The following is a 24,302-nucleotide window of genomic DNA, read 5'->3' on the forward strand; positions in this document are numbered from 1 at the left end:
TATATTATGCTATGGTTTATTTTTATATACTGCTTTTTGGCCCAAAGGCCCCCAAAGTGATGAACAGCATATCTATACAAAAAAATACAATAAAAGTACCACAAACACACCAAAACAATATAAAATAGCAAAATCACAAAATGCCCATCAACCGCACTGGATATGCGTTTGTGACATGCATTCATGCTCTCACCACAGATAACAGGTTCCCTTGCATTCCACCTCTCACTTAGTAGCCAGGTTAACTCACATCTCCCCACACTAATTTGCCTCCCTTTGAAATATTTTGGCACGTAAACTTAGCAAAATGCACAATTTTTATAATGGGTGGAGTAGCGGCTGTGGAAAGAAGGGTCACTCAGTGAGACTTTGCCCCTGAATGAGAGCCATCCACTTATTTAACCAGGCCTTTATTTCCAATAGGACTCACGGCAGTTTGCATGGGATGCTCTCCCATCCTGACACTGACCACACTCAGATTTATTGATTTATTTATCAAACTTTATCACAAATCAAAATTTATATACCACTTGATTGTAATAAAGTTTCTAAGCAGTTTACAAGACATATTAAAATTATCAGTTAAAACAAGTAATTAAAACATTTCAAAGATAACTAAAAGTAACAGTGGACTAAAAACAGACTCGTGTTAGCCAGCGTACTAATGTAATGCTTCGTGCAGAGGAGGAGGAGGAGCCTATTCCCTATAAGGTGGAAGAGGAAAGAGAAGGAAGAGACAAGGTGGCAGAGGCTTCCCTGCAGCCAGGACAGCACTTCTGCCACTGCTACTTGGCCGAGATCATGCCGCATTTGCCAGATTTCATTTGCCTGAGGTGCAAATCTGGTTTTATTGAAGAGTTGCCAAAAGAACATAGGAATGTTGAAAATGGATCCAGCTCTTCCACGTCAACCAGCGATCACAGTAGACATTTATTCGAGAATGTGGATCCACTTATTCAGCCTGCTGCAAGATTAAGGCCAGTTTGCCTTTGGGATAATCAATGACAGCTTTGAGTTTCCAGCCTTTGGGTCCAATGTGCAGTCCAAAGACAAGGACACAGAGAACAGGCGCAAGAGAGAGCATCAGTCTCAGCATAGATATGACACCAGGTAGCCTTGGGTGTGCTTCATTGCACAATGTGCTGTTGGCAGGCACAAGGGGTCCTCACGCTAGAAGGGTGAGGGCTGTCTTCTGGGACCACACTCTGGAAGCTGCTGTTCTTTTTTTAGAGTGCAAAAAATTCTTTTGAAATTGAAGTGGTGAAGTCTTTGATTACATTCATATAGTTTTACTCAGCTGATTTTAGGATGTTTTTAACTGTTGTTAATGATGTATTTTAAATCTGTTGTGACCTGTCCCGGGAGCTTTGGATGAAGGGCAGGCAATAAATCTAAATCATCATCATTATCATCCATATCAAGACCTATGTGTCTGGACAGGCTTTCCTAAACAAATATGTTTTGAGCAGCTGCCAAAAAGAGTACAGTGAAGCCTCCAGCTTGATGTCAATAGGCAGGGAGTTCCAAAGTGTAGGTGCTCCCACACTAAAAGACTGATTTCTTTCAAGCGTAGGATGAGTATTATGTGGCATCAGTAACAGAGCCAGTTCTGCAGATCAAAGTGGGCATATATGGGGTAAGATGATCCAGCAAGTAAACTGATCCCAAGTTGTTAAGGGCTTTATAAATATTTTGAATTTGGCATGGTAACAAACTGGCAACCAGTGCAGATCTCTGAGCATAGGTGTAGTATGTTGATAGGGTTTGCTTGGCTTCACTCAGGATTGCTGAATCGTGTTCCTTCAGACCAAGCCCTGTTCTTTGTGAGAAAGTAAAGGTACTACACTCATCACAAACACTGGATGGGGGCTATATTACCCTGTTGTTCCTGGTGGCCCCAATTTTGGATGGCAGGTCCCCCCCTACTATGTTTCAAATGACGGTCTGTTGATTTTGTCCCATAGAACCATTTGAGAGCCACTGAGCTGTGTCAGTTCCTGTTCACTTGCATAGTTCCATCCCTTCGCCTGCATAGCCGTACAGTTCCATGTCTTGGTCATGCTAGAATGTGATAGAACTCAGGAAGGGCATTATACTTCATGCATGAGTCACGCTGCTGACGGCACACCTCACATCAGGTTATGATGCTGGCCTCACTCTCCAGCTGTCCATGTGTTGGCATAGACTGTTTGCATTGGAAAAACCTATGCATGAAAAGCTGCTCATGTGTATGCTCCTACACCATCAGAACCCCTCCACAATCAGCTGCTCACATTTAGGTTTTCCCTCTGCCAGCAGTGGGAAGCCTTCAGCTCACAAGCCTAATTAGATGCCTCCAGGCATCTCCATTTGGTCCACATCATGGTTTTCCCAAAACTATGCCCACCTGCTGATCATCTGACATCATGTGATATCAGGAATGGGACAGGTAAACACATGGGACAAATTGGAAAGGAAAAATCAGGAGCACATTCTAAAGTTGCACTTTATTCCATTTTCCTGACATTTCCTTACCTGTTCATTTTTGCATTTAATGTGATCTTTGTAGTGGAATCTAGCGGAAGTTTCGCATTCACTTCCATGTTGTTTCCAGAAAAAAAATCCAGGGTTCTACTTTGCAATCGTGACAGGGTTCTACTTTGCAATCTGAGGATAGCACACTAACTTAAGGGACATAGAGCAGGTGCAATGCAACACAATTCAGTGATCTGATCCCCTCCAAAAAATTTTTATCTACCACCATTTTGCTGCTGTTCTATCCCCTCCCCCCCCATCTGCTGCCTGATGCAACTACTTCGCTTTGCAACATTAAGAGAACTTGGGCTGCTTTCAGACATGGGGCTTAACTGTGTTAGTTTAATTGATTTAAATGGTAGCGCTGCTGTCCTGGTTTCTAAAATTCCTTTCAGAATTGTTAAGGAACAATAGCTTTTTCAGCCGATATATTGGCATTTTCCACAACTGTCTTTCACACGGCTGCAATTAATGTCTTGCTTTCATCCCTCACCCATTATACACAAGCACACTATTCCCCACGGTGTGTGGGAGGTCTAAGCTCTTGTCCACCCACAAGTATGCCGAGCTATTGGTACAATTTTTGTCAGGCAAAGCAAAAAAAAAAAAGTGCACCTAAAGGGTGGGAACACACTGTATGCTGGGATGCCTGGTGTTGTGTATTGGCCCTCCAGGCTTGCCGTACAAGGAACTGCTGAGTCTGCCCAAGGCTGTGGCAGTTTGTTTCAGTTCTGAGCAGAGCTTGGAAAAGTTACTTTTTTGAACTACAACTCCCATCAGCCCAATCCAGTGGCCATGCTGGCTGGGGCTGATGGGAGTTGTAGTTCAAAAAAGTAACTTTTCCAAGCTCTGGTTCTGAGTTGCAGTTTGGCCTACAAGCAGCAGCATGCTGTGGGCCTTGTTCTCTTCATATCTTCAGTGATAGTAAAGTCTTGTTGTTGTATATTATGCTTTTAACTCCACAGTCGAAGCAGTCATGTCTATTTTTCTACGCCGAATCTTTAGAATTCCGAATTGTGTTCAAAATGTGGCTTTAAGATTAGAAGCTGGCCTAAGCTCGGCTGAATGCCAAGCGTGGTCTTTTGCTTTTAATTATTGGGCCAAAATTGCTTCTGTCTGTCCTCCGGGTTATCTGTCATTCCTTGAGGAAGATGGGTTCCTTTCCACCTGGAAGATACCTTTTATAAATAAGCTTCCCTATCTAGGGCTTTCAATAGATTTCTTCTCTTCCCAAAACTTTAATAAGGCTAGACAGATGATCAGCTTTTGGCTCAAGGACATTGACAGACAAGCTACGATACAAGCAGCAGCTAAAGTTTGCTCTCCCCTTCATCATAACCTGAGCTTTAACCCCTTAAAGTACACGCCCTATCTGGATGTTCTCACTAATCCTAAATATCGATTAGCTTTTTCTAAGGCCCGCTTTAACTGTTTAGACTCGGCTCTTCTGGAGGGAAGATTTCAGGGTATCCCTCTGGATCAACGTCTCTGCCCGTGCAGGGGAGGACATATTGAAACGCTTGCCCATGTTCTCTTTGTCCACTTTATACTACGGAAAGGAACCAACTCATTTTACCCTATACCCAAAAGTACTCTAATAGCTCCTTAGAGCATTGGATGTCTAAGCTTCTGTCTGGTAACAACAGTTCACATTTGATACCAGTTGCTAAGTTTTTATATATAAGTCAGTGTAAACGTTTATCACTTGGTCAACAGTATTTTACTTAACTGTTTGTTACTACTATCCTAGTAGTCTCAATGTATAACTGACTTAATTGACTAGAACTTCTTTGTATCTGTTATTTTATCCTATTTTCTCTTGGACGGGTCATTGACCATAATAAAAATTATTGTATCGTATGTTGTTGTATATCCTCTGGGTGGCCTTTTCCTTCAGAATATGTTTTACTGGCGATGAGGATGGGATACCGTGAGGCACAGAGTGTTTTCTTCATGCATTAGAGGCTTAAAGGGAGAGAACATTTCTCCTCAGACTGGATTAGGACATCAGCTTGGGTCTTGTGGAAACCACTGCAAAGCACTCCAGGTCAGGGTGTATATTGTGGAATATGGCCACCCAAGGACATCTTGAAGAATTTAACCTTGCATGTCCCAGCAAGTGGGAAAGTTATGCAGCCAGGCTGGAGTTTTACTTGGCAGCAAATGGCATTACAGAGTCAGAGAAGAAGCGTTCTGTGTTACTCAGTGTCTGTGGGCCGGACACCTTTGACCTAGCCCAGGCCCTCCTAGCACCAGCAAAACTTGCTAATACATCTTGTGAGGATATCCTGAATGCTTTACAAGGACATTTCTCTCCAAAACTGTCTGACATAGCACAACATAATTCTTTCTACAAATGAAATCAGGGCCCAACAGAGAGTGTGTCACTATATGTTGCTGAACTTAGACGCATGGCAAAACACTGTAACTTCCCAAACCTTAAGGAGATGCTGCGTGATCTCCTGGTCTGTGGGTTGCATGATGAGGGCCTGCAAAAGTGTCTGTTTGCAAAAGGACAACTCACATTCAAGACTGCATTAGAGGAAGCTCTGGTTACAGAAGCAGCAGCAGCAAGCACCCAAGAAGTGCGCTTGGCAAGAAACTCACCCTGTTCAGAAACCCAGCTGGCTAAAGATTCAAATCAACAACTTCTAGAGATCCACAGGCTGCAGTGCAAATGCTCATCAACCATAGTAGGTGCTGCAGGACCTCTGAGATCCAGACAAGTTTCTCCAGTGAAAGTAAGAGCTGTGGCGGATCCCATGAACGTCGTGCCTGCCGTTTCAGAGGTGCACAGTGTTGGTATTATCAAAAGTTGGGCATATTGAGTGAGTATGCCAAGCCAAAGTGGAAGCAGCTGCCTCCAGGAGTGCGGTGGAAGGGAAAACACCATCAAGGACATAAAGCAGTACCACACACACTGTACAGAAGTTCTCCACATATGACAATGCAGAGGAGATGATTAACCACATCAAGCCAGGCTTGCAGTACTCTGCCAATGTGAGGAAGGTGAAGGTGACAGTCACCATCCAGGGCCTCCAACACCGCCTTGAGAACTCTCGTGAGGTGCCTATTGCTTTCTACTCCAGAACAATGTCTTCAACAGAATGGAATTATGCAAAAATTGATAAGGAGGCCCTGACTATTGTGGCTAGCATAAAAACATTCCATGACTATGTCTATGGTCGACCATTCACTCTTGGTACTGACCACAAGCTGTTATTGGGATTGTTTGCCCCTAACCAGCAGAAGCCTCAAATATTATCTCCATGCATGTTGCAGGGGGAGATTTTCCTGAACGTGTATGATTACACATTGCAACATTGGCCTGGCAGGAGCATTGCCCATGCTGGTGCTTTGAGCTGCCTCCCTCTCCCTTCTGCTGGGGTTTATGAAACCCCTCCGCTGGATGTGCTGTTGTTAGAGTCGTTACTGGAACCACCCCTCCATGCTGGGAATATTGCCACTGCATTGTCCAAGGACCCAGTTCTTGCCCGTGTTCTCAACTGGGTGTGGAGTGGATGGCCATTAGGGAAGCTTGAGGAGACATTCAGACCATTTGTATCGAAACAACATGAACTGTCAGTGCACAAGGGATGCCTCCTGTGGGGAAATAGAGTTGTCATTCCTACTGTGTTGAGACATGGGGTGTTGGAGGCCCCACATGTCGGACACCCTGGTATAGTGCGAATGAAGGCTCTGGAGTGCAGCTATGTATGGTGGCCCAAGATGGACAGTGAGATTGAAGAATGCATCAAGAGATTTGAGAAATGTCAGGTTTCAAGACCAGCTCCACTACATGCCTCAGTGCACAAATGGGAATCAACAAAAACGCCATGGTCATGGCTTCATATCAACTTTGCAGACTCCTTCCAGGGACAAACCTTTTTGATTGTTGTTGATTCATACTCTAAATGGTTAGAAGTGGTTCCTGTATCATCAATGACGTCCCATGTTGTTATCAAGACCTTACACAGGCTTTTCACAACACATGGGTTGCCAAATACCATTGTCTCAGACAATGGGGTCCAGTTCACATCTGCAGAATTCCACACATTCCTGGATAATGGACTAATTCGGCATGTCACTTCAGCCCCTTTTCAGCCAGCAACCAATGGCCAGGCTGAGAGGATGATCAGAACAACAAAGGATGCATTGAAATGGACTGTAGAAGGCGACTGGGAGTGATGCCTTGCAAGTTTTCTCCTGACACAACACATCATACCTTGTGCCACAACTGGAAGGAGCCCAGCTGAGCTATTAATGAACAAATAACTGATGACTCTGTTTGATCGGATACATCCTGACTTGACCGAGGACCGACCAAGGGAGTCCGCTGCAGTTCAAGAACCTGCATGGGTGTTCACCCCAGGTGACCCTGTGTATGTCAGGAACTACGGTGCTGGGGCCATTGTCCTACAGGGCTCAAACACCAGACGGCCATGTGTTACGTCGATATATGGACCAGATGAGAGGACAAAGCCCAGCTCCATCAGTTCTCTCTGAGAGTGCTGGAAATACTCTAGTGGGAAGAGAAAATGAGCCAGTGACTATTCCTGATGCCGGACAAGAGCAGTTGCACCCGGACTCTGAAGTGGACCAGCATGAACCAGAGCCAAATGGGGAACTAGGCTTGTGTGACCTTACAAATCATGTGCCCTCTCCTAGCTATATTTGCTTTAGACACATGGAGCTTCTCTTCTGGTTTTTCTTTCAATGTAAATATTGTTTTGCTGTTTGGTTTGAGCTGTGCCAACCTGGCATGATATATTTTCCAGCGTCCTTGCTTCTTAAACAGTCACTGTGAAGCCTGTTAGTCTACACATCATTCATTTGAACTGATTTATGCTGAGGTTTATCAGTCAGCCTTGAAGTTTGCATATAGCAGATAATTTGGAAAAAACACACCAGCATCTCTCTCTTTCTCTGATTTTATTTTGTACTTGTCATGTTCTACAAATCATAATGCGGGCTAGAAACATTTCATTAACAGTGAGTGTCTGAAACAGTCATTTAATGATTCAAAGAATATGATTTTTTAAACCAAAAACCTGCAACCTAACAAAACAGTGTTCCCCATTTTTTTTCAAAGAAGGTGATCATGTCTCAGTTAAAGATTCACTACTCATTCAAAATATATTAAGGATAATTACTTGACTTGTTTTAAAGTAATAGTCAAATATTTACAGAAAGATGGTAAGGTCTAACTACATGTTATACTTAAAAGTATCACCATCCTCTAAAAAAGGGCATACATTCAGTAATTGCTTATCAAATGGAACACTGGCTTAGAAAAATCTCTAGCTTAATATATTGTTTCATGATTACTAATAGATGAGGCACATTTTTTAAAAAACAAAAGAAAAATTATTGCATTTCAGAAGACATTTTATTTGCACAAATGGAATTCTACACAAGTCATTCTGAAATTTATACCACATAGGCAACCAACAGAAAGCACAAGGCAGATTTCTAGTGATGGCAGCTATCACTTTGTTGGGTGGAAAAGAAGGGGGAATACATCCAGTTCTCTTCCCCCCCCAACAAAGTTGATCAATACTTAGACTGATAATCTCTTCATATCTGCATTTTCACAACACAGGCTCCCAGAAGGGAATTTGACAGTAATCTTATGCATGTCTACTTAGAAATTAGATGCACTGAGTTCAGTGGGACTCTCAGATAAGTTTGTATAGGACTGCAGCCTTAGGTCACTTCCAGACAACTGTTGGAGCTTTCATTTCATTCTAATTAATTTGCCTGGCGGTTATATGACTTACCATCAATTGATCACCATCTCACACTTTCTAGGGCATTTTCTCATCACTTTCCTTACTGCAAATAGGTTTTTTTCAAAGTGGGTTTGCTCTGCTAGAATACTTTAAAGCACTTTAATCCATTTTAATTGTACAAACCTAGATTTGCCAGTATGTGATTGAAACCCTCTTGCCAAATAGTGACAGTCTAGAAGCAGCAGTCTTGGTACACGTGTGTGTGCCAGCTCAGCTTTGCATACACAAATATATGTATATATATTTGCCACCCTGGGCTCCTACTGGGAGGAAGGGCAGGATATAAATCTAATAATAACAATAATAATGTATATATGTGGATCTGGGCCAATTTTTCTATTATCCAAATACTACTTCCTGAACCCAAGGGCCTTTCCATATGCAAACTTTAAAAAATTGACATACACACACGCCTGCAAATTCTTCAAGGTTAGTGGGTTAACATACATGTAAGAATGAACATCTTCAGTGAAGAAGATGACATGAAGCAGGCTGTAACAGGTACTCAAGAAGTAGGGCTTTCCTCCTTTCTTGTTTTAATTAGTGATTAGGGAAGAAGGGGGTTGGGTGGGGAAATCATCTGACAACCCAAATAACACATGCCATAGAACACTGCCTAAATTACATGAGTTGAAGCATTTCTCCCCAGGGGAAATAAGCTGTCCCATCTTAAACTAAAGCCCTTTAAAACACAGTGTAAGTAACCTACTAACATCCCATACAAACGGTTCCGATATTGCATGCCTGTCATTTAAAACTTTTGCACTGTCTACTTTTATCTTACATTTTGTTCTCATCTTTTTTCCAAAGTCAAGACGTTCTTGACTAGGAAATTATATATGTAAATGATTGTAGCATTAATTACCTTAAGTTTCTCTTGTGTCCACTAGCTTAACTGAACTAATTTAGAGTATTCTCTTGAGTACCCTAGGCTTGCTAATGTGTTAATTAATTTCTGTTCCTGATGCTATGTTGAGAGTAGACAGAAATTGCCCTGTTATTCCTACAGTCACCAAGCAACTGCTTTATTTCTTACTTTCTGGAACTTGGATTTCTAGTTTTCCCTTCTCTGTCCTCTCATCAGCTGTTTTCCAAGTGCCTCATTAGTAGAGCTGACATCACCCCAGCTGGAATTTTGGCAGGGTGGCAATTTAAATGTTGGTTGCACCTGTACCAAAAGAGTGCTTTGAAGGTGGTTATTTTTTCCTTCACAGAGGGGGGAAAAACCCAACCCTTGAAGTGATTCCGCACTCCTCAGTTCAATTTATTTTTAAAACAAATTGTGGTTACATTTACTTTTCATATATGACTTTTTATGGGGTGTGAGTGCAATGCTGTTGATGCTTTCCTCTTTGCTTTTGAGCTGAGCCCAAATTTCAAGTTGTTGAAACCGATTGAAAAGCCTTATTGAGATCACTGAAAATTAATTGGGGGAGATCCACAACACATAGATAATACAGCACTTGAATATGTAGAACTTTGAATAACAGGAAGTACTACATAAAGAGGATTTACAAAATGAATGTAAATATCAAAGATTTGGGCTATTTTTCAGGCTTGTGTAGCATGAATTCTGTGCAAAGTCTATCTTGATCTGCTGTTCAGGATCTTTAGCAGATGTCCAGCAAATGCAAAAGTGTGTTGTTTCACCGCATTTCTGCTGATTACCTTTTCCCCCCCCTCCTGGCATGGCTTCTGTGTATTTAGCAGCTGCATGATATGCAAAGATTAAGAAGCAGATTATTGAATCCTTTGTAACAAAACCCGATGTAAGGGAATTCTCCCCCTTCTGCCAGCTGGACCAGTTTTCAGCTGTGATGGTCCTCTCACATGGTGCAACCTTTTTGGACTTCTTCCCAGTTTATGTGAAACTTGCTTGTTTTTCTCCTACAGGTACATTCCACCTTACCGCGTACAATGATGGGGACAGCAGCTGCTTCAGAGGCCCATTTGGTATCTTTTTCTTTTGTGAGGCAAGCACTTATACTCTGTTGCTAAGTGTCTCACTACGGTGGCACTAAGGAGTACAATACATTACATTGTGACAGAGCATGAACCCTCAAGAGATGGGCATTGCTGCCCCATATACCTGCACATTCTCATCTAGAATTACAGCCAATTTGCAAATATAATCCATGTATTATATCCAACTAACCAACCCCAAATCCAGAAGTTGATAATACAAATCCTGGAAACTAAACTAGGGTAAATTCCTAGGTCAGTTATTCAGATTCAAAGGAATGGAATTAAAATTTTGCACAAACATCTACACAACCTCATTTTGAAACTGCATCAGTTTCATGTATATGACGGCTATTAGTTTCAGCTGCAATAATAGGCAAGGCTAAAGTACTTAGTAAACTAATCTAGTTACAAGTCATACATTCTGTCCTGCAAAACTATTCTCTCTGCTGAATAAAGGGGAACAATCCCGCCCCCCGATGCTTGGATATTATGCTTCTTTTAGAGTTGCCAGATGTCAAGATTGACATGAACTGTTAAAGTTTTCTTTGCCCCCCGCCCGCCCCCAATGTGAAATTTCTGGGACAGAACTACAGAAGGATCTGGTGACATCTAGCAAGTCTAACTTCTGTTATTGCAACCTCAAATACCATTTGGTTTGTATTAACTTCTTCAACATTCTCTACCACAGCACAAGCCAAGCTCTACACAGATCTGTATGAAAGACTGACATAGAGCTGGTTGTGTTCATACATTCATGCTTATGCTTGATTACCACATTTGTGAATGAGCAACCATCAGTTAGTTACCACAAACAGAATGTTCACACCACCTTGTGTCAATTAAAACACAACATATTTGAATGGGAACAGTTCATACTTTTGGCTGAGAATCATCAAATGGTGAATCTGGGAGTTCACCAGAGATGTTGAGTAATAAACATGCACATGTGCACTGCTCTTTACACAAACAAAGCAGGAGGCATTCCTGCTCCCACCCACTGCTTGAAATGAGCCAGTTCAGTTGAACAAAGTTCACTGAATGAGTTCAGAAATCTCTGAACTACACTTGAAAGTAGTTCCCATAATTGCTGGATGAACAGTTGGGGTAGAACTTTGAAGAGTTTCTGGTTCATCTTCACATTCATTCTCTCCCTACCACCCACCAGCAGTGGGCCTAGACTCAGCTTTCATTTTTTTTTTTTAAAGTAAATAAATCAGACATCCATAAAGAAAGTTAGAAAGCAAAATGGAGGCAACATTCTAAGGCTTATTAGGCAGATACGGAAGCACTGCTTTTGCTAAGGATGCTTAATGACTTAATTAGTGTTACCTCAAGCATTTCCTATATCTTTCCTACTGAAGAGATTTGCTTCTTTCAACAGGAGCGAGAAGTACAGGTACATGGACAGAGTGAATGACGCCTTGTGCTTTTAACAGCTGTGTGGCTGGCACAAATTAAACAGGGCATGGAAATACAATTATGGGGAAAGCTTTGCTTGTTGGCAGTCTGTCTGTCAGACATCTTATTACTGATGTGTGGCCTCTGATTTAAGTTAGGACTCTACTGCAGCACACCAACTTGTAACATTCTAAAAACTGATTTTTTTTTTGCCAAGGATTAATTTTTGTATGAACTAAAAAAAAATATTTGGGTGAACTTGAACTGAGCTAGTTTATTTTGTAAAAGGATGAACTGGAACTGGAACTAGTCCCATTTTGGACAGAATGAACATGAACTCGTTCCTTTTTAAAATGAACTTTCCGAGCACTTCCCTGCTCCCGGTTATCTGACAACTACAGGTTGTTTTATTTAAACCAGGTGCTAATCCTTAATTCTTTAAACTGTAATTATTTACAATGAGAGATGCTATGCAATTCTTTTATGGCTCTCTGGGAGCTTGCAGTTGGACCACACTACTCTGCGCTATCATATGCTACTTGTGTTGCTTTTGTTCTGTACCTGGCTTCCAGCAGTAACACTATCACCCCAAAATAACATATATATGTTTTCTTGGTGGATGTTCAAATGACCTCAAGGACCAAGTGATATGATCAACAGAATCACGTGGTATACCTGTTTGCTGGACTGCATTTCGTATTGCAAGTGGGGGGTTTCATGCTAAAAATCCTGCCAACCCCTCCCAAAATTCCCATATGCAAAGGAAACAAGGATAGTAGGGGAAAGACCTAGCCTTTTCTGTAAAACGTACTCTTTTCTATGTGAAATCCATTGCATGCTGGAAGTGGTAATGTACAGGTATGGATAGAAACAATCTGTTTAGTTCTGGTGCATGTCACTTTTGCATGTTTTTTACCCATAATTCTGCTGTGTTTCTACATTAATCTGCAAATTTCAAAACATTCACCTCAAAATTTAAACATGTATTTAATATGTGTGTTTTCTCTCTAAATGCTTTTTCAGTGTATAGTATGGATTTTATAAATATATCTTAAATGTTGAAATTGCTGAGAACTGTATCACAGTATAGGAAGGAGACTGAAATGCAATGAATAGTTTAAGTTCCAATCTGCACACGAGGCCAAGAGGAGCAGATCTGGCTGTTTCATAAAGAAATCAACAATGACTGAATTCCTCAAGCATCCTGCTGTCCAGGAAAAGCTTCAACATTTACTTGGCCCTAAGTTACCATTTGGTAAGTATCCATGTGAAAAATCCCAGGCATTTTTCTCCCTGCAGGAAGATCCCCCACTTTTGTGCAATAAAAAAAAATGCAATAAAGAGAACAATAAAGGATTACAATATGTGTGCAATATCTTGCGTAGAAAAACAACCATTTTGCTATATAAAAACTGGGGAGTGCTAAGAGACTGAACATGACCTAACAAGCAGAATGTACAAAACTTATCTGAGAATATTAACATATCTATATTGTGTTATTAGTGTTCCAACCATAACAATTCTAAGGAGCACCCTAACTATTTTTCAATAGTATTTGTTACATAAATTTGTATTTTCATTCCTAAGCAACTTGTAGAGCCTGCTTAAAAAAGAAGATATGGTAATAACTCAATGATAATGGGTGCCATGTGCGGAAGAGGGGGAGGAAAAGGTGATATTACCTGCTTAAGAAACAGAAAATGTGGTTTATATTTTCAACAGTTTGAAAATGAAATGGAAACGGAATATTTTGTGCACCTGTAAAAACATATTTGATCATAACAGCAAGTACAGCATTCTTCGTATTGGATTCATATTTCATAAGTTGTGTTCAAGCAAGAAAAATGATGATAATATTAAGTATTTCCTGAGTTTATTTTGATGGATGGCAGCAGAGGTATCTTTTACTTATTAAAATACAGATTGGTATAATTTAATAGATGAGTGTAATAGATGTTCAAGGTTGTTTGAGTAGGGTGCTTATTAATCAACTTTTTAAACATAGCTTTTCTTTCATATTTTTAAAGATATATGCAGGAGCCAAATTTTTTATTAGACCTGCATGTTAAGGGCTGGCATCAGATATCAAGCGCCTTATTTGAATCATGTCAGGAGATCAAAGTGACTTTTGATTAATGCATCTCTAAACATCTCAGCACTTGTGCAGCTCTTACTTTTACTCCTGGTTAGTTATGTTGAAACATCCTTAAAAACAGCAGCAGTTTTTCAGAAGCCACCACCATTCATTGTGAAATATTCTCCTTCTTGGGGCTCCCAGCAGTATTTTATCCTCTCTGATCCACTCCCTCCGGTCTCCCAGATGATGCTGATGATTATGCTCTTTCTCCCAGTAGGAGTCCAGGGTGGCAAACAAAAATACTAAAACACTCTAAAACACCATAAAAACAGACATTAAAATACATTAAAACAAAACATCTTTAAAAACATATTAAAACAAAACACTTTAAAAAACATTTTAAAAAAGCTTTTAAAACATCCTAAAAAGCAATTCCAACACAGATGGAGACTGTAATAAGGTCTCAACTTAAAAGGCTTGTTGAAAGAGGAAGGTCTTCAGTAGGCGCCAAAAAGATAACAGAGATGGTGCCTGTCTAATATTTAAGGGGAGGGAATTCCAAAGTGTAGGTGCTACTACACTAAAGGTCCACTTCCTGTGTTGTGCGGAATGGACATCCTGATAAGATGGTATCTGCAGGAGGCCCTCACCTCCAGAGCACAATGATCAACTGGGTATATAAGGGGTTAGATGATCTTTCAGGTATCCTGGTTCCAAGCTGTATAGGGCTTTATAAACTAAAATCAGAACCTTGAACTTAGCCCGGCAGCTAACAAGCGGCCAGTGCAATTCTTTCAGCAGCTGAGTGACATGTTGGCAATACCCTGCCCCAGTGAGCAATTGAACCTGGACCAACTTCAAGGGTAGCCCCACATAGAGTGCATTACAGTAATCCAGCCTGGAGGTTACCAGTGCATGGACAACAGTAGTCACAGCGGCGTCACAAGTGGGAGTGTGGGGGGTGCGGACCTCCGGTGTGCGCCCTCCCAGGGGCATGGATGAGGTGGCTGGAGTTGCATGTGCGTGTGCGCACACGCGCACACTCGTGGCCAGCCACCCCATCTATGCCCCTGGGAGGGCGCGCGCCAGAGGGGCACCCAGCCGGAGAAGGCCTGGGAATGCCAGCGTGCCTCCCTCGCCCTGCCGACACTGCTCCCGGTCTCGCCCGCCTCCAAGGAGTTGGAACAGCCTTGCTGGGCAACGGCACATGGAGGGGTGGCTCTGGGTGTCACCCCCCTCATGGTGACACCCAGGTGCGGGCCGCACGCTCCGCACCCCAGTAGTGACTCCCCTGAGTAGTCAGGCTATCTCAGTCCACAAACGACCACAGCTGTCATACTAGGTAAAGCTGGTAAAAGGTACTCCTAGCCACTGAGCTCACCTGGGCCTCTAGTGACAAAGATGGATCCAGGGGCATCCCCAGACTACAAACCTGCTCTTTCAGAGGGAGTGCAACCCCATCCAAAGCAGGCAACTGATCACTTAACTGAACTCGGGAACCACCAACCCACAGCACCTCCATCTTGCTAGGATTCAGACTCAGTTTAATGACCCTCATCCCGCCCACCACCAAGTCCAGGCACTGGTCCAGGACTTGCATGGCCTCTCCTAATTCAGATGTTACAGAGAAATAGACCTGGGTATCATCAACGTATTGCTGACACCTCTCCCCAAATTTCCTGATGACCACTCCCAAGGGCTTCATACAGATGTTAAACAGCATGGGGGACAACTGTTAGGGGGCCAAAAGACAATCACCTAAAGCTATTCTCTGAAAACGACCCTGGAGGTAGGATTGGAACCACTGTAAAACAATGCCTCTGATACTCTTCTCACCAAGTCAGCTCAGAAGGATACCATGGTCAATAGTATCAAAAACTGCCAAGAGAACAAGTAAGAGTAACAGGATTGCACTCCCCCAGACTGGAATGGGTCAAGATAATCTGTTTCATCCAAGAGTACTTGCAAATGCTGTGCACAACACTCTCAATCACATTTCTTAGAAAAGGGGATATTTGCGACCAAGCAGTAGTTGTCACAAACCAATGGGTTCAGGGTGGACTTTTTGAGGAGCAGTCAGTTCACCGCCTTTTTCAGGGCAGCTGGGACCACTCCCTCCTGCAATGATGCGTTGACCACACCCTGGATCCAGTTGGTCAAACTCCCTCGGCAAGCTTTAATAAGTCAAGAAGGCAAGGGAAGAGAGGACACATTGCTGGCTGCATTGTCGCAAGCACCTTGCCGCATCAACTGAAATGAATCCCAAGAAGTTGCAGCAGACGTTGCACTGGACACCTCACTGGACTACAGTAGATGTGGTTGGGGCATCAAGATTGCTAGGGAGGCGAGCAACTTTACCCTCAAAGTGCCTTGCAAACAATTCACAGTGGGCCTCTGAAGGGTCTAAAACTCAATTTCCTGGAGCTGATGTCAACACACCCCTGACAATACGGAAATGCTCCACTGGACTGCTACTTGAGAATGTGATGGTGGCAGACAAGTGGGCCTTCTTCACTGCCCTCACCGCCACATAGTAGGCACCGTTATGATGTTTTACTTGTGCCCGATCAACCTCATAGCACGTCTTTTACAACTTGCTCTCTAGGGATTGCTCTTCTCCCCCCTGTGCTCAATACAAAAACCATAATACCTCTGAAAATAAAAAAAATGCACTTCCATTTCTGAATTTTCCTGCTCACATGCAGGCAGATTGGATGAGTAGCCTCCTCCCCTATGCTGAGCTATCCATATGGGAAAAGCACCATAGATTTTTGCAGATGGGGAAAAAAGGTCCTCCCCCACACCTCTGTCACTCATGTCTATGAGAGTGGTACTAAGTCCTGTTGGAATTTGCCTGGGAATAACAGGGGGCAAATTAAATTTGTGTGTGGAATTTGGAACAATAGTAATATTTTTCCAAAAGCAAGTAATTCTAGCAGAGCTATTTGAATGACCACATTCTTAGCAAGTTGCCATGGGAAATTAGCTCTTATTATATAATTACAGTACTCTTTTGTAAACTAGGTCTCCAGTAAACATCATCATCATCACCATCATCTTAAATTCTTAGCTGAATTTAGTTTTCCCTGCAACTGTATGAAGAGATAGAGCGTGCCAGAGGCCAAGACAGTATCTTACATGTTCTTCAACCCCATCATGGAACAACATGCACTGCCCCACCAACTTCAGACTGCTCTCAGCCAGCCTACACTTGCCCGCTTTGTTTACAACCAATCCAGGGGGTGGGCCTTCCTGTCAGCTTCCTCCTCCTCCTCAGTTTCAGTGTTGCCCTTGCAGAACTCAGCAGGGAGGTGGACAAAACTAGAATTAGGCCCCATCTGCAGCTCACATTTAAAGCAGTATCATACCACTTTAAACAGCGATGGGCTCCACCAAAGAATCTTGGGAACTGTTGTTAGTTGTTTGGTGCTGAGAGTTGTTAAGAGATCCCCACTCCCCTCCTAGAGCCACAGTTCCCAGAGTTCCTTGGGAAGAGGGATTGATTATTAAACTACTCTTGGAATTGTAGCTCCGGGAGGGCAATGGAATTTTTCTAACAACTCTCAGCACACTTAAGAAACTACGGTTACAGTTAAAATGTATAGTGTGGATGGGGCCTTAGTTGGCTCTGTCTGTCATTGGCTCTTGCTCCACGTACTATTCACTGCCCTGTCTTCTGCCCTAACCAGCCTAATGGGCACCAGCCACTACTGAATATTACATGTAACATGCAGTATATAACATGTGGAATTCCTATCTTGGCGCATTACATTACGTGGTCATGCATTGCCACTTCCCACAGTTGGGGGGGAAACAACGACTACATGTTTACAATAAAAATAGACCTACAATGTATTAGGGTCCAATCAGTACAATAAGAATAATAAAGACCCATTATTATTATTATTATTATTATTATTATTATTATTATTATTATTATTATTATTTACATTTGTATACTGCCCCACAGCCAAAGCTCTCTGGTAGGTTCTGTATTGAACTCAGTGAGAATATTATAAAGATCCAAAATACAATGAAGTCCAAAAGAAATAGAATTTATAAAGTAGTCATGTCTACTGGGACATTAGTAGATACAAATCAATTTCAACAAAATGTCTTCCTCAGATCTTGTTATAAATATACAGTCCTTGGCAGGAGTGATAAGAAGTCTTTTGCAAGTGTAGAATTCCTCTTATGATTGATATACATAGCTGTTTCCATATGGTGATTTGTTTTGTAATGTTAAATCACAATCCTGTTAAATTAATTGTTATAGGAACTTATTGTCACTCCTGCTAAGGACAGTATATTTATAACAAGATCCGAGGAAGACATTTAGTCGAAATGGATTTGCATCTACTAGTGTCTCAGTATACATGACTACTTTATAAACTCTGTTTCTTCTAGACTTCATTGTATTTTGGATCTTTATATTATACAGCCACGAGAGTGGTTGTATACTATAGCCAGCATGGATTTTTTGCATTCTGCCATGTTAAATTGAAAATACCCCCCGTGCCATTCTGCTGCTTCCCATAAGCACATTTCAAAACAAAACCTTACAAAACTTATAGCCCTGAACCCAGAAAAATTTGCTTAACAACCCTCTACTTTTTTTATGGCAATACACAAAACAGTCAGAGAGAATTGAGAGTTCAAAGTGCAAAACATGAGGGGGAAAATCCAGACTCCTGTTGGTCTTTTTTCTGTCAGAGTTCTCATAATCTGTTGAAATTGATTAAAAATCAGCCATGTTCACAGAGTACCTGTAATCCCATTACTGACCTTAACTCTGACCTTCATTTTCTGCAGCTTAAAAATTAAAAAAATACCTGGCTGATTTTTAATTAATTTAAGAAATTTTACATTGAGGTCTATTATAATGTTGGACATGCTCAGTAAGAACCAACTGTCAGTGTTCTAAAAGCCAGACTCACAGCTGCTTGGCTTGGTTAATAAGGTGGCCACATCCATGCCAGACATTTATTCCACTTTAGACAGTCATGGCTTCTCCCAGATAATTCTGGGAAGTGTAGTTTGTCACCTATCCTAAGCATGATTGTGCAGGAGTAAATCCCATTGAACTCAAAAAGCATGCAAATCATCAAACCTGCCCTCCCCTCCTCTTCTCTCCTATCCCCTCCCTTTTGCCCCTTCCCTTCCCCATGCTTCACCTCTCCCTCCCCATCCCCTTCCAATCCTCTTCCCCTCCTTCCTCCTTCCCTCTCCCGTCCCCTCCCCTCCTTCATGGTCAGTTTTACTTATTCTAAGCATGATTGCACGGGAATAAATCACATTGAATTCAATAAGCATGCAAATTATCAGACCTGCCTTTCCCCTCCCCTCTCCCCTCTCTCCTCTCCTTCCCTTTCTCCTTCCCCTCATCTCCTTCCCTTCTCCTCTCCCTTCCTCCTCTCCCCTCTTCCTTCTTCCTCCTCCCCTGGCCATTCCAGCCTCCCCTCCTGACTCCTGCTCCCTCATGGTCAGCTTCACCTATCCTAAGCATGATTGCAGGGGAGTAAATCCCACTGAACTCAATAAGCATGCAAACGATCCAAACTGCTCTTCCTCCTTCCGGCTGCTCCCATTCTCTCCACTCCTCTGCCCTTCTTCCTCCCCTCCCTCCTCCCCCCTACCCCTGCCATTCCTCCTCCCCCCTCCCCATCCTCTCATGGTCAGTTTCACCTATCCTAAGCATGATTGCAGGGGAGTAAATCCCACTGAACTCAATAAGCATGCAAACGATCCAAACTGCCCTCCTTCCCAACACCTCCCTCCTCCTCCCCTACCCCTCCATTCCTCCTCCCCCCTCCCTATCCTCTCATGGTCAGTTTCACCTATCCTAAGCATGATTGCAGGGGAGTAAATCCCATCAAACTCAATAAGCATGCAAATGATCAATCCATTCTCAGGAAACTTGCACATAATCCCATTTCGTACCTCCCAGATTAAAAAGCAGAGAAATTCACTAATAGGCAAAACCCCCCACCCCAAACAAAAAATATTGTGGTTTAAGAATGTATCTGTAGCCAACAAATATTTCTATCAAATTTTAAAAAGCAGGGAAATACTGTTTACCATGAAAACCCTATTCATAGGGTCACCATAAGTCGGGATCGACTTGAAGGCAGTCCATTTCCATTTTCAAACATGATTGTACAGAAGTAAATCCCATTGAACTCAAAAAGTATGCAACTAATCAAACCCAGCCTCCCTTCTCCTCCCTCCTATTCCCTCCCTCTTGCCCCTTCCCTATCCTCCCCTCCCTCCCCCTCCCCTCCTCCTCCCCATGGTCAGTTTTACCTATCTTAAGTATAATTGCATGGGTGTAAATACCAATGAACTCAATAAGCATGCAAATGATAAAACCTGCTCCCCTTCCTTTGCCCCCTCCAATCCTCTCCTTCCCCTCCCCCTCCTCCCTCTCCCCTTGCTCCTCCACCATGGTCAATTTTACCTATCTTAACCATGAATACACAGGAGTAAATTCCATTGAAATCACTAAGCATGCAAATAATCAGACCTGGCTTTCCCCTCCTTCCTTTCCCTCTCCCTTCCTCCTCCCCTCCCCTCTTCCTTCTTCTTCCTTCCCTGCCCACTCCAGCCATCACTCCCTCTGCCTCAGTCAGTTTTACCTATCCTAAGCGTGATTGCATGGGAGTAAATCCCACTGAACTCAATAAGCATGCAAATTATGAATTCATTCTCAGCAAGCTTGCACAGGATTCCTCCTGGATTAAAAACCAGAGAAATTCACTAATAGGCAAAAAACCTTGCGGTTTAAGAACGTACCTATAGCCCACAGATATTTCTATCAAACTTTAAAAAGCAGGGAAATTGGGCAGCTATAGTGAATGCACCAGGAAAGCAGGAGACCTGACCTCCTCTCTGACATCTTGTATTGCCCTACAAATTTGTAAAAATGCAAACACAATTTGGATTGGTCTTTCACAGTCCAATCCACTTCCTGTGTGGCTTGGAAGAATTTGATAAGGGAGAAAGGGGGAGGGGGAGGGGAAGAGATTGGGTGGGTGGGCACTGGGCAGAGGGAAAACCCCTTTCCTTTGCAAAAGGAAAACATTGTGAACAGTATCATTATTTTTCAGGGTTTCCCCCATCTTTTTATTCTACAGCAGGCACATGTAATCTCTCACACAAATTTAAACCAAAGCTGTCCCTGGCCATATCCACACTAGTGTAGTTTGTGAAGGGTGTAGATTGTTGAAGGTGCTGAGAGTTGCTAAGAGAGGCCCTATTCCCCTCACACAGCTACAATCCCAGAAGTGGGGCTGACTGTTAAACCACTCTGGCCACTGGAGCTCTGTCAGGGGAATAGGGGTCTCCTAACAACTCTCAGCACCATTCACAAATGCCAGTTTCCACTTTGGGGGAAGCCATGACTGTTTAAAGTGGAATAAATGTCTGGTGTGGGTGTGGCCACCTGTTTAGCCAAGGCAAACAGCTGTGTGTCTGTGTGACCGTTGGTTCTTACTGAGCATGCCCATGCTTATCATAGACTTCAATGTTAAATTAATTAAAAATCAGCCATGCATTTTTTTTAACGTTTAAACTGCAGAAGTTGACGGTCAGAGTATGGGGCAACAAGGTCTGTAATAGGATTACAGGTACTCTGTCAACATGACTGATTTTTAATTAATTTCAACAAACTGTGAGACCACTGACAGAAAAATGTCCAACTGGGGTCTGGATTTTTTCCCTCTTGTTTTAGACTTTGAACTCTTGATTCTCTCTGAGTGTTGTATGTATCACTATGAAAATGTAGATAGTGAGACAAATAATGTAGTATTTGGGGAAAATGAACTGCAGTAGAATGGAAACAGCACTGATTGTGACAAATACAGGTCAGAACAGAAATCTCTGCCTTCTTACATCCCTAGTCTTGGGTCAGCCCTGTTTCTAGAGTACACACTCCATTTGGATGAGACACCTTACCACCAGCAGTTGTGAAGTAAGCTTCAAATTATGCTATGTGGTGGGGGTTGCATTTGAATACAATGGCTAAGTGCAAAATACATTGTTCTCAGTTTGAACTGTGGATGTGTGTTTTAACTTGCTTTTTTCTTTAAGTTGCACAGATGCAGCAAGCTGGTAATGATTGAGGCCCAGCTCACATGGGTTTAATGCAGACAAGAAATTTAGAAATGTGTGTGTGTACTTCAAACTAAGACCAGCCAGGGATGGTCCAAGACATTTTACTGCCTGATGTGCAAGACACAATGTTGCTCCTCCTACCCCATTACACATACAGCTCTGCCTCTAACACCTTGCTGCATATTTCCATCTCCCAGCAAATGCTGCCTGAGGCGATCACTTCATTCTCTCTCTCATGGTAGGTATTGTGAAACTGGTAGGGTGCACAAAAGGGCAACCAAAATTATCAGAGGCCTGGAACACCTCCTTTACAAGGAAAGTTTCCAAAGTTTGGAGATTCTTAGTTCAGAAAAAAAGTAAGCATGTTGACCCAATAGAGATGTATAAAATGTCAGAATTTCTCTCTATTGAGATGCATAGCAGAATTGCGTAGCGCTACGGAACGGAGAGTATTGAGTGAGCTTAGTGTGTGTGTGTGTGAATCTTTGCTAAGATTCTACCTTCCCTGCAAATTAGTCAGACAGAGACTTTAAGCTTTAAAATAAGAAACAACTACTTTATTCTGGAAGTACATGCTTGATAGGAAAGAGTTCTATATCTAGCTAACTGGCTATGCTGGAGCAGCGAGCACTGGTCCCAGTACTCGCCCTCATCCTGGCTGAGAGGAGAGACAAAGAGAAGATGTCTACTCCCCTCTCGAGAGAAAAAGAAAACAGAGAAAGGCGGGAAGGAACTGGGATCAAACATCCTGTTGCTTATCAGTCTAGCAGGAAGGGAAGAGACGGCAGGATCAAAGGGATAGGTATAGCCTCAACCAGCAAGAGGTCTAGCTCTCTCTAGCTACCCTTATTAACCCCATGCAGCCTCAACCCACCAAGTTGGAGTTGAACCTCATACATTCCAACATAAAATGCATGGTGTGAAAAAGGTGGATAGAGAAAACTCTCTCTCTCTGAGTATTAGAACTCAGGGGTCATTCAATGAAGCTGAGTGGTGGGACAATCAGGATACACAAAAGGAGGTACTTCACATATTTGAACAATGGAATTCATTCTCTCCAAATGGTCACCAACTTACAGTAGATGGCGTTAAAAGGGGATTAGACCGATTCATGGCTATCATTGGCTACTAGTCATGATGGTTATTTCCTACCACTGAGGATCAGAGGCAGCATGTCTCTGAATAGCAAGGGGAGAGGGCTCTTGTCCTCATGACCTGCTTGTGGGCTTCCCATAGGCATCTAGTTTGCCACTCTGGGACTGAAGATGTTGGGACTAGATGTTGGGACTGCTCCAGCAGGGTTCTTCTTATATTCTTATCATACCCTAATCCAAAAGAAATTAATAAATGGGATTTTCATCCAAGAGGGCTAAAAGCCTAGCTTGTTAAACAGCAATTGTACTCTCATTGTACAATTTAATGCTCTAAACCCATTTAGTCCCTAGGGGGAAATATAACTCAGTTCTGGAGCACAGGCTTTGCATACAGAAGGTCCCAGGTTCAATCCCAGACATCTCCAACTTGGGAAGTCCAATTTCTCATCCCCTGGAGAGCCACTGCCAGTCAGTGTAGATAAGAATGGATTAAATGGACCAACGTTTCTTTTGATATAAGGCGGTTTCTTATATAATAGGCAGACCCATACAAATAAATTATTACATATTCCATTGCTAGACATTTGTGGCCCCAAAGGGGGGAGGGGAAAGGTAACTTAGTGGGTGATAGGGATGGAAAGATCTGTCAATTTCAGTTTTCTCAGTTTCTGGTTTTTCCAATCTTAAATTCAATTCCCACATTTCTGCAGCAATTTGCAATTTTTTTTTTAAAAAAATCCTCATGAAAATTGTCTAGCATTTTAGTGCTAATTTCTCCTAATAAACACATTTTTGTAGGCAGTTTTGACCAATCACATTTTTGCATGCAATTACTCATCATATAATGCATTTTTGTATATTATTTTCACTCATATATTCATTTTTATGCACACTTTACCCTACCACATGCATTTTTGTAAACCTTGTTTGGCAAACTCTATTGCAAAATTCAAATAAGTGTGAATTTTGAAGGATGACTGTGTTTCTGTGTTTGTATTGTTTCGGAAGGTGCGGATTTGATAAATTCAGCTTGAAATGCAAACTGAATCAAATTTCTCACCCATCCCCAGTGAGTGACAATTTAAAGCAGGGGTGGGGAACCTGTGTTCTTCCAGATGTTACTGGACTACAACTCCTAGCATCATTGACCATTGGCCATGCTGGCTGGAATTGTTGGAATTGATTCCCTACCTCTGGTTTAAAGCTTGATTAAAGTGCACAGCATTGGATAAAGGATACAAGTCTTTTAGACCAGTTTTAAACAAGCAAATTTACTCAGTCCCATTGAGTTCAGTGCTATCTATTTCCAAATACTGTACTTAGTCTTAGTGTTAGATGTTAGTGTTAGAT

The sequence above is a fragment of the Rhineura floridana genome, chromosome 4 (genome assembly GCF_030035675.1).
Source record: "Rhineura floridana isolate rRhiFlo1 chromosome 4, rRhiFlo1.hap2, whole genome shotgun sequence".
In the NCBI taxonomy this organism is placed as follows: domain Eukaryota; kingdom Metazoa; phylum Chordata; class Lepidosauria; order Squamata; family Rhineuridae; genus Rhineura; species Rhineura floridana.